Raw genomic sequence first — 12,445 nt, 5'->3', positions numbered from 1 at the left:
CTCTATCCATACTGATTCCACATCATCTGTGCTAATATTTTTCCTCAATACTGTATCAACATCTTGTTTAATCAACAATACTACTCCACCACCTTTTCCTTTCTGTCTATCCTTCCTAAAAACTGAATAGCCCTCAATGTTTAGTACCCAACATTGGTCAACTTGGAGCCATGTCTCCATAATCCCAACTATATCATAGCGCTTTATATCTATCTGCGTAACTAATTTAGCCACTTTCTTTCAAATGCTCAGAGCATTCAGGTACAAAACCATGAGGCTAGTCTTTTTAACCTTCCTTGACTGGTCCCTACTATTTATTACAGTGTGATTATCTGCCTATCACTTTTCTTATTCTTCTTGACATCTTTTTCCCTTGTTCTTGATTCCTCCTGCTCTGAATTCTTACATAGGTTTTCAAATCCCCTGCCATAAAATTTTAAGATCTCCCCACATGCTCTCGCCAGAACCCCCCCCCCCCCCCCCCCCTCCCGCACCTCCTCCCCCACCCTCCCAAAGGCCATCAGTCCCAGTCCTGCCCAGTTGTAACCCTTCCAGTTTGTACTGGTCCAACCTCCCCCAGAACTTGTCCCAATGCCCCAGGAATCTGAAACCCTCCTCCTCACACCATCTCTTCAGCCACATATCCATGGATGGGTGGTATAATAGCATAGTGGTTAGCACAGCTCTGAGGCCCACTGCTGGTAATGCAAGCAACACAATATTAATGTCTTTACTCAAACAAACTTCCCATGGAGATACGACCATGGCCGACAGCTCATACTGAGTATGCTAATAAGCTTAGAATTTGGTCTGTACATGCACCCTACACGGTAGCACTGGTCTAGGGGCCAAGAAAGGGCCAAATTACTCCAGAGGTCTTAAACCTTTTGCCCTGATCTTTACAAGTCAATCAACAAATCAACCACGAGGTGAGAGGGGAAATAAAACTAAAAACAAAACCGAGGCTTTAACTCATCTCTTACCACTTAATGTTACATTACCACCTCAACCATTTCACATGATGTTTTCTCGGATTTAATTTGTCCCCAGGCAGAAATGCTAAAAATACAAGCAGACCGCTAACGTCATAGAATTTTAGTTTACCTGTACATACGATTGTAGTTTATGTGAGACACTGTTTTACCGAAAACATTTGAATCCTGTTCCTTCAATGGCATATGGTACTGGTATAACATATGATCTAGTGCATTAGTGTTTGGGCAAATGATATATGAGTTATCAGTAAAATGTTCGCATTCAATATTGGCTAACTTCAGGACATTCATTTGTACATAATAGACTGTCAGTCCTATGAACCCACTGGAATTTCCCATGACCAAACCAGCTCTGGTTATTGAAACTCCATCACAATTAGATAACATGATCAGTACGGTGGCCAATACAAAGCTTTTCTTTTTGCACACAGCATTGCCTACCTGGAGGCTACTATCAGGGTTTCTAATGAGCTGACAGAACTCTGTAAGGACCACTTTGTCAGACCCATTCTGCCACAAGCCTTCTTTCTGTTTCATCACAGCTGAACCATTGTTCATTTTTTTTCTAACTGAATTTAGCCCCTCTGACCCAGCTGGACATTTTAACTCACTCCAGGAGCTTGTGAATTGAACTGCAATTGACCTAATTAGCTGAAACTAATTGGGAGAACGGTCGAAGATGCCTTGAAGATTTATTAAGGACCTGTGTTTTCTGGAATTAAATCAATGGATAGTATATTGTAAAATGCATTATCAGCTCATCACAAATGCGTTCTGTTTAGCAAAATATATCTCTATTCAGATAACACCTAGCTACTTTATATTTAGAAAGGCTGTTCAATATTAGATGAACATTGAACATATTTGTGTGCTATTTATCTATAATTTTATGGAGATAATAAACTGGTCATTTAAACAGGAACTACTCAGATCAGTACTGATCACCATCAGAAAGGATAAACAACACCTCCTCCACGATAGTCCTAAATACTGGGGTACCGCAAGACTGCGTATTTAGCCCCCTACTGTACTCCATAGACACACAACACTGTGTGGCAAAATTTGGCCCTAATTCCATTTACGAGTTTGCTGATAACACGACTGTAGCGGGGTGGATCTCAAACAACGATGAGTCAGAATACAGGAGGTAGATAGAGAACCGAGTGGTGTGGTGTAACGACAACAATCTCTCCCTCAACGTCAGCAAAACTAAAGGGCTGGTCATTGACTTCAGGAAGCAAAGTACTGTACACACCCCTGTCTGAATCAATGGTGCCGAGGTGAGATGGTTGACAGCTTCAAATTCCTAAGTGTGCACATCACCTATCTGGCCTGGCCCACTCATGTCGACGCTATGACCAAGAAAGTACAACAGCGCCTATACTTCCACAGGAAATTAAGGGAAATCTTACTAATTTTTACAGATACACCATAGAAAGCATCTTATCTGACTGCACCATAGCTTGGTATGGCAAATGCTTGGCCCAAGACCCTAAGAACCTACAGAGAGTCATGAACACAACTGAGCCCATCACGCAAACCTGCCTCCCATACATTGACTCTGTCTATAGCTCCCGCTGCTTGAAAATAGAATTGAGATGTGGGCTTAAGTAGGATGCTCTTTTAAGGGTTGGTGTAGTCTCTATGGACTGAATGGCCTTCTACTTCACTGTAAAGTCTATGATTCTATGATTCCAACTTCTTCCATCGGGCAGGAGATACAAATGTATGAGAACATGCACTAACAGATTCAAAAATAGCTTCTCCCGCTGTTACCAGACTCCTGAATAACCCTCTTCAAGACTGAACTTATCTCTTCACACATCTTCTCAACTGAGCAGCACTGCACTCCATATGGTCACTGAAGGAGGTGTCCAGAGATGAGACCTCTTAAAACTGAATAGCTAGGATGCCACTAGAGTCGTTCTACATATGATAGTTTATTAAGGATTGAGATTAATCATAGAAAATATGCCCAGCAATCATTATTAACCATTAAATCTGTATTTTAAGACATAGCAGTGATAATCATGTAAACTCTAGGTACAAGGAGTGGCCACAATGTATGATGGGATTTAGACTAGCTAACTTGCCCATGTTTTTGCGACACAAGAGATGTGTGGTCAGCAGATTACATAGTGGACTTAGTAAACAGGTTTTATCAGTGGCCCCAATATCCTGTCTGGAACAATCCATGGAGTAAAGAGAACATCAGTTCTGGTATCCTGCCCCTGGATAGGCAATAAGTGGACGCAAACTGACTGCGATATCAGGATGGAAATGTCCAAAAAACAACTTTAAAATGGACACAGGATCCTTGTAAGCAACAGATGACAGGATGGGGTTAAATAATGAGCTGATCATAATTTTATTGGATAGTTTGGAAATGACAGATTCAAGGATTGGATCAAGTCCAACTCGGGTGTGCTATTGATTTTTGGAAAATCGTATAATTGATGTGTCTTTATCAGTGTTTAGCAGATTGATCTTGGCAAGTATCCAGGTCCATCTCTCGTGTACATGAAAACAAGCTTGGGAAATTAAAGCCGTCTTAACCAGGTTGTGTGTCTGCTCTGTTTTTCTGCCAAGCCATAACAATGAGGGAGGAACCCCACATAAAATCTGGTTCAATACAAAGGCCTTGGAAACGCTCCTACAGCCACCTATTGTCTGTTCCTATGTATTCATGTATGTCCTATGTTTTCTTTTCATGTGTGGAACAATCTGTCTGGACTGAACGCAGAACAATGCTTTTCACTGTACCTCAGTTTACGTGACAACAAAACAAATCCAATCTAAATCCTACTCAATTCTTATCACCGTTAAATAACCAGTAACTTGAACCCCCTTTAATAGGAAAAGTAAAGGAACGCTGAAGGGTTCAACAAAATAAAAATAAAACTGATGTTCAAACTTCAGAATCATGCATTCCAGAATATGAATCATCAAAGTGAAGAAGACTCAAACATTAGTTGAGAGAAGAGATTCACAAGATTTACAAGGCATGGTCAATATTGAGATTGGAAACTAGATATATAACCTTCTGACTGGGTTGAGCTTTCATTTGCTGGTGGCGGGGGAGGGAAGGGGGATGCGGCGGGGAGAAGGTGGGGAGGGGATGTGGTGGGAGTGGGGAGGGGGATGTGGTGGGGAGAAGGTGGGGAGAGGGTGTGGTGGGAATAGGGAGGGGGATGTGGTGGGGGTTTGCAGAGGGTGGAGAGGAGGATGTGGTCGGGGTGGGGAGTGCGATGAGGTGGGTGTGAAGTGGGGAAGAGGGTGTGTTGGGGGTGGGGAGGGAGATGAGGTGGGGGTGGAGAGGGGTGTGTGGAGGGGGCACAGTGGGAAGCCAGAAACAGGAATATGTTGATGTCCTGAAGCCACCCAGATAGGAACAGTCACTCTTTGGGAGTTTGACACATCGCCCCCTTATTCAGTGTGGAAAAAGATTCCTGTCCAATTAAGTGCAGAAAGTAGGTTCTTGAAGCTGGAGGGAGAAGCCTTTCAACTCCCCAGGAGTGAATAGCTGCAATGAACGGCAAGTATCTGAGAAGGTGTTTCAACATAGAGCAGACACACAACCTGTCTCAGCAATCGTTTTTGAAAATGAATGAATGAACAGAAAGTAGCCAGACCATTATTGTGGGTTAGGAGATAGAGTAGGGAAGGTGGGTGGGGGTCAGCAGTGTGTAGGTGGGTCCCACTACAGGGCGATCTTTGGCTGCACAGGCACTCAGGCAGGGAAGGATAGCCGGCAGGCCAACACAAAGCACTGACATTCCACCTTTTGTTTTGATTCACTTACGGGATGTGGGAGTCTCTGGTTAGGCCAGTATTTATTGCCACATCCCTAGTTGCCCTTCAGAAGGTGGTGGTGAGTTGCATTCTTGAACCGCTGCAGTCCTTCAAGAAGGCAACTCTGCAAGAAAACTACCTACTGCTGGAATGGGAAACACGAGGCTGACTGGAGAATTGAAGTCTTTAACGAGGGTCTTAATAATGCTAATTGGCTGCCCACCTCGTTATTCCGATCAGCGCTGTCGACCCCGAACCTACCTTGGCCAAAATGGCCGATGCCACAAATGAGCTGGGGAAACCGGCAAACGAGCCATTTGCAGCATTTTCAGGCCATGTTCACTTCCAACCCCAATCTCAATGCGGCCCAAAAATCCTAACAACAGGTGTCAAAACGTCACAGCGGAGAGACAAATCATTTGGTACATCGTATTTTGTATAGAAGCTAAGTAACCCAATCCCACCCTTCTGCGTGCTCACATGCCCTTCAATCTTTAAAAATAGACTTTGCATTTACATAGTGCCTCTTAAAATTTCAGGATGTCCAAATCACCTTATCTCCAATGAATTGATTCTGAAGTGTAATGTAGGGTGACACGGTAACCAATTTGAACAGAGCAAAGCCCCACAAACAGCAATGTGATGAAAGAGCTGAGAATTATTCGGCTGAAGGATAAATATTGGCTTGGATACCGGGGAGAACTCCCCCTCTTTTCTTATCATGGGTTCATTTCCATCTTAGAGAATACGACAATCCTTGGATAATATTTGGAGCTCTTACTCTTTTACAAGCAATTAATAACCCTCAATTTCTATTCTCTCATGAATAGATCATAACTTAAGATCAGAATCCTACATAATTTTGAAAACCTCCACCTAGATCATTGCTCGGCACAACATCGAGGGCCGAAGGGCCTGTTCTGTGCTGTACTGTTCTATGTCTAGTATCGCCTTTAATTATCTCAGCACCAGTGAATAAAGGTCTGAAGGGGTCAATGTTAACTGTTTCCAATCATCAATGTTACTCACTGCCTGATATTTGTTTTTAATGTTATTTATTCACTGGATGTGTGTGTGCCTCAGACATAAGCCAGCAGTTACTGTCCACCACTAATTGCTCTTGAGAATGTGCAAGTCTGTGTGGTGAAAACACTTCAACAGTGCTGTTCGGAAGGCAGTTAATGGCAGTTTGGTCCACCAACAATGAAGGAGTTTCTGAAGGTACACGAGGGCAGAGCAGTCGACATTGTCTACATGGACATTAGTAATGCCTTTGACAAGGTACCGCATGGTAGGCAAGAGGTTAAATCTCAAGGAATCCAGGGTGAGGTAGCCAATTGTATACAAAATTGGCTTGGCAACCAAAGCCAAAGGGTGGTTGTGGAGGATTATTTTTCAAACTGGAGGCCTGTGATCAGCAGTGTGCCTCAGGAATCAGTGCTGGGTCCACTGTTATTTGCTATATATATTAATGATTTGGATGAGAATGTAGGTACACAGGTAGACAGGGTGGTGAAGAAGGCATTCAGCATGCTAGGTTTTATTGGTCAGAATATTGAACACAGGAGTTGGGACATCTTATTGAAGTTGTACGAGACATTGGTAAGACCACACATGGAATATTGTGTTCAGTTCTGATTACTCTATCATAGGAAGGATATTGTTAAAATATAAAGAGTGCAGAAGAGATTTACAAGGATGCTACCAGGACTTGATGGTCTGAGTTATAAGGAGAGGCTGGATAGGCTGGGACTTTTTTTTCCTGGAGCGCAGAAGGCTTAGGAGTGATCTTATAGATGTCTTAAATAATGAGGAACATAGATCAGGTAGATAGTCAACATCTTTTCCCAAAGGTAGAAGAGTCTAGAACTAGGGGGCATAGGTTTAAGGTGAGAGGGGAGAGATACCAAAGAGACCAGCGGGGAAATCCTTTCACACAGAGGGTGGTGAGCATCTGGAATGGGCTGCCAGAGGCAGTGGTAGAGGCAGGTACAATATTTTTCTTTAAAAACAGTTAGACAGTTACATGGGCAGGGTGGGTATAGAGGGATATGGGCCGAATGCAGGAAAGTGTGACTAGCTTCGTGATAGAAACTGGGTGGCATGGACAAGCTAGGCCGAAAGGCCTGTGTCCATGCTGTAAACATCTATGACACTATGACTCTATGTACTTGGGAACTCCAGCAGCACAATTCTGAGCTGAAATTAATGTCATCCAATACCTACAACCATCTTCATTTGTGCTAAATATGACTACAATCAGTGGAAGACTTTCCACCGATCCAGATTGACTTCAATTTTTCTAGGATTCCAAATGATGCCTCATTTGGTCAAATGCTGCCGCTATGTCAAGGGTAATCACTCTCATTTCACTTCTTGAATTCAGCTCTTTTCTCAATGCTTGCTGACTTCAAAGCTTCTACACAAATTAGATCTTAGCAAATATTGGTACACAAGTGTGCCTTCCTCTTGGAAAGTACCTGACTGACAGAATGGGTACAGTCCACAGACTACAGGTTAAGCCGCTGAAAGGAAGGAGAGGAGAAAGAGGTAAAGAGGTTCGGAGGCAAGCACTCCCATTGGAACTTTAACTGAGCATTGGTGAACAGGTGATTGGTCAGTAGGTACCTTCGATCAATTCGATTAACCTTCGATCAATTTATTAATGATTGTGAACAGGCTTATGCTGCAGTAATTAACCAGATTGGGTTTGTCCTAGTTGTGAATGAGACATAACTGGCCAATTTTACATTTTGTCAGGTAAATGTCAGCACCAGATACCCTGCTGGTACAGCTTGGCTCGCAGCCTGTCTAGTTCTGGAGCACAACAGCAAGAAATTAGACTCATCTCACCCAATCTTTGGGCACTATCAGTGCCCGTAGAGCTCCATTCCTGGTCGGCATGCGTACTTGCAATGTGGAGCGCACCAGATGCATTTTGGTACAGAAACAACCCACACATAGTGAACAGCCATTGGAAGAGACTGATAATAGTTTCAATCAACATAAATACATCCATTTTAGAGCTCAAATCTCCAGTCATCACTCTCTCTTAAGCTTCCAGAACTGAACACATGTTCGGCAGAACCACCGCTATTTAAAGGAACTTACAGATTTGTTGCTGGTTGAGTTCTTTTGGCTGTTGCTATAATTATACACATATTTAGTGCTGCCCACATATGCTTCAAGTTTCAAAGGGCTGGCATTTCAGATTTTTTTTGCTGATTTCAAGGCATCTGCATAAACTATCTGTTCACCCCAGATATGGGTAAGCTGCTGTACCTCCTTTCGGAAAAGGTCTGACTGGGAAAATGAGTAGGTCAAGTTGCCAGAAGAGGTAGAAGAAAAGGTGAATTCTGGAACTGAGTCCTTAAGCACAGTGTTAGGAAGAGCGGCAGGCCGCTCAGCCCATCCAGGTCGGAGAATCGCCGGTCGCCGTGAAGAACAGCGAGCGCCGATTCTTCCGAGCGGGGGGTGGGAGAATCGTGGGGGGCGCCAGGGGGTGGTGAAATTAGTCGGAGGGCCCTCCCGCGATTCTCCCACCCGGCGTGGGGAGCGGAGAATCGTGCCCCAGATGCTTGAAACCTAACTCTGGTTCTCTTTCCACAGATGTTGCCAGACCTGTTGAGTGCTTCCTGAATTTTCTGTTTAATTTTACAAATTAGTTGCTGACTGGCAGTCGCTGAGATTGTAGAAATTCTTGATCATATGTACTGTTTTTTTAAATTACTGAAGTCTACAGGGAGTCGTGCGGAACATATTGAATGATTTGGTCCTGGCTTCAAGGATTCAGCTCAGACACATGGATGCTGCAGTTTCCATGCCCCTTGACCTGCAGCATGATATATAAACAGAGCTGAAAGAAGTAGGAGGAGGAGAGCTCTCACCAGGAGAACATATCCATTCAGGGTGTTCAGGGACCAATACTCCTACCTGACGCTCAGTGATGAACAGTGTGTAATTCACTAAGGACATCCTCACTGAATTCTACCACCTGCTGCAACTAGAGGCAGGGACTCATCGCCTGTGGCAGTGAGATTGACCGTGACGGCTCCTTCCAGGTGGAAGCTGGAGGTGTTAGCAACATCTTGCAGTTTGCTAAAGAAAGTCACTGAGGCTCTCTATCCTTAAAGAAGTGAATACATTTCATCCTGGGGCTGTTTAGCACACTGAGCTAAATCGCTGGCTTTGAAAGCAGGCCAGCAGCACGGTTCAATTCCCGTAACAGCCTCCCCGAACAGGCGCCGGAATGTGACGACTAGGGGCTTTTCACAGTAACTTCATTGAAGCCTAATCGTGACAATAAGCGATTTTCATTTCATTTCATGTGTAAAGGGCTGCAGCCAAACATGGAATGTGGAAGGGCTATTTCATTTCCTCTCTTGCCAGAGAGCAGCAGGTGGAGTGAGCACACAGCTTTGCTAGATTGTTGACACCTCCATGCTACAATGGTAAAAGGTACCATTGACGACACATACATATCACCTTGCAGATGCCACATGCCAATTCCACCCGACACTGAAACAGAAAAGTCTTCCATTTCCTTGCCATCAACTGGTGTGTGACCAAAGACAGTAAATCACGCAGGTTAAGGCCCAGTATCCTGGCAGCAGACCTGATTCTGCGGCAGATTGCTTTGCCTGAGGTATTTCAGCCAGTGCCGCAAACCAAAGTGTGTCTTCTGAGTGGTGAGAGCTATTCGCCGCTGACATGGCTCATGACTCTGGATTGCAGCCAATGTACCTGTGGACAGCATGTGCACAATAAACGCCATGCTGCCATACAAAATATGACAGAGCAGACAATTGGCACTCTGAGACAATGCCTTCACTGTTTGGACTGCCTTGGCAGAGCCCTGCAGTGGTCAGTATAGTGAGTATCAAGATTCCTGATGGTTTTCTGCATGCTGCATAACCTCACCTTCGTGAGAGCACAGTCCTTTCCATCAGTCATAAGGTAAGAAGCTGAGGATCGGGAGGAGAAGGTGAACGATTAGGAGATGGTAACCTACGCAACCCCTTTTTGTCTGGGCTGTACATGGAGAACACATTTTAATATGACCCCAGCAACCTCAAACCCACTCCCCTTTATCCTGTGTGCTCCGTCATTTCTTGACGTCACATGAATCGAATGACTGAAGCCTCGCATTTGCAATGGAGGAAAATCAGGAGGAGCTTGAATTGGCTCATCCACTTATATATTATTTCTATTGAAGCAAAGTGCCAGAACATCAGAGCAGGGTGTGAAATGAATAGGCCACCCACTGCCATCCATTTCCTGCCCACCCACTGCCATCCATTTCCTGCCCACCCACTGCCATGCATTTCCTGCCCACCCACTGCCATCCACTTCCTGCCCACCCACTGCCATCCACTTCCTGCCCACCCACTGCCATCCACTTCCTGCCCACTGGCAAGACTTATTATTGAGACCCCTTGAACTCTGTAATATCCCCATATAACTCTAACCTCTCATTCACCTGCCCAGAAATGGAGAACTAAGACAGCGAAGCCACAAAAGATGTTTACATATCAAAACACTTTGTAAGGATACAGTCAATGAAAAAGGAATCAACCCAACAAATTAGTGCCCTTGAAAATTGAGAAATGTGGTGCACCTGCCTTTTATGCAATTGTTCACCTTTCTATATCTTCAACAATGGAGGAAAACCATCTGTTTACAGTTGCAAAACAAGCACGCATCTCTTTACCCCCCACCACCCCTTTGCTGACAATGTTTTGGGCTTTCTCCAAAACTCTAAGATCAAATCCCGGAAATTCTAGTAGGGTTTTCTCAATTTCTCACCAGAAACAATGATATTGGCTGATCCCCTGATAATACCACAGGGTCGTGAGAAGAGAGCATATGGATCATCAAACCCATTGCATTCAAAGCATATATATAATAACCCTTTCAAGGGCTTCCTGAACACTACCTCTACCAATTCAATTTTAGATCTTTTGCTCTCAGACCTGCAAAGGCCCTGAACTACTAAATGTTTACAATAGAAAATCTCACAGGCAACATGTGCCCATCGCTCAGTGAACATGGCTTGCTCACAATAGAATAATTACAAATATTCCAAGCACATGCAAAGTAGAAAGGAACTTCCTCACTTATTCATGTCATCACAAACTCAATCTGGGTTATCAACTGGCTGATTGGCACAATGGCAAAATTTCTCTTTGATCACCCAGCCAGCACTGTGCATTTTTAACACAGGAACAAGTTAATTGTTATTATCGAGATGCAGTTGATGATTTTTAATTTAGAACAGCTGTTAAAACAGAATGGGAATAAGAGTGAAGTGGAAGTAGCATTAAGATATAATGAGTAATTTATTTCAATATGAAATGAAAAATGAAATGAAATGAAAATCGCTTATTGTCATGAGTAGGCTTCAATGAAGTTACTGTGAAAAGCCTCTTGTCGCCACATTCCGGCGCCTGTTCGGGGAGGCTGGTACGGAAATTGAACCGTGCTGCTGGCCTGCCTTGGTCTGCTTTAAAAGCCAGTGATTTAGCCCAGTGTGCTAAACCAGCCCATAGTTGACCATAAATAATTGGCCATAGTCAGTCTCAAGCGAGCACTCAAAAATCCTGTGGTGTGAAATGGGACTTTTAGTATCTCGGTGCTCCATCCATCTATGAAAACATAAATACTTTTGATATTGTGGAAGCAGGGGCAGCACGGTGGCCTAGTGGTTAGCACAACCGCCTCACGGCGCTGAGGTCCCAGGTTCGATCCCGGCTCTGGGTCACTGTCCGTGTGGAGTTTGCACATTCTCCCCGTGTCTGCGTGGGTTTCGCCCCCACAACCCAAAAATGTGCAGAGTAGGTGGATTGGCCACGCTAAATTGCCCCTTAATTGGAAAAAATAATTGGGTAATCTAAATTTATAAAAAAAAAAATAAAAAAAAAAAAAAAAAAAAAAAAAAGATATTGTGGAAGCAGAATCTGTGCACTACATTACATTTTAGTGGACACTTGTTCCAACTCCAACTCAGTTCAGCTCAGGTTTCACCCCTGCTGCTGAGGTTCCATTCTGACAGGCGAGAAGGGATGGTCATTTCTGGAATCCTCAATGGGTCATCATTCTCATTTTTCAACACTGGTACCGGCCATGGGTGGTGGGCTGCAGCAGGTATTTATTTCAGCAAGTGAAGAAAACAAGGTGGAAGAAAATGCTAATTTACTTCAAAACATAAGAACAAACCGGCCCAAATTTAAAGTGATTTGCGAAAGAAGCAAATGTGATGTGAGAAGAAACTTTTCCACACAATTGTTTCGGGTCTGGAATTTCCTGCCTGGAACTGCTGGAGGCAGGTTCAGTCGAGGCTTTCAAGAGGGCATTAGATGATTACTTGAATAGAAACAATGTGCAGGTGCACGGGGAAAATCCAGGGGAATGGCACAAAGCCATGTTGCTCAATTGGAGAGTTGGTGAAGGCAAGATGGAAGAAATGGCCTCCTTCTACGCTGTACCAATTCTGTGATTCTCTACTGCGGTTGGACTTCAGAAAGATTGATGCTGGTGCACAGTAGATCCAATAGGCATAGGAAGATGATAAGTAAATTTTGGTTTGCATGGGAAGACGTCTCTTCATTATGAGTTTCCGTTTAGTGGATGCCCAATACGCAGAAAAGTGAACCTTTGTA

This window comes from Scyliorhinus canicula, chromosome 6, assembly GCF_902713615.1.
Source record: "Scyliorhinus canicula chromosome 6, sScyCan1.1, whole genome shotgun sequence".
In the NCBI taxonomy this organism is placed as follows: domain Eukaryota; kingdom Metazoa; phylum Chordata; class Chondrichthyes; order Carcharhiniformes; family Scyliorhinidae; genus Scyliorhinus; species Scyliorhinus canicula.
The sequence above is the reverse complement of the archived record's forward strand: the minus strand, read 5'-3'. Positions refer to the sequence as shown.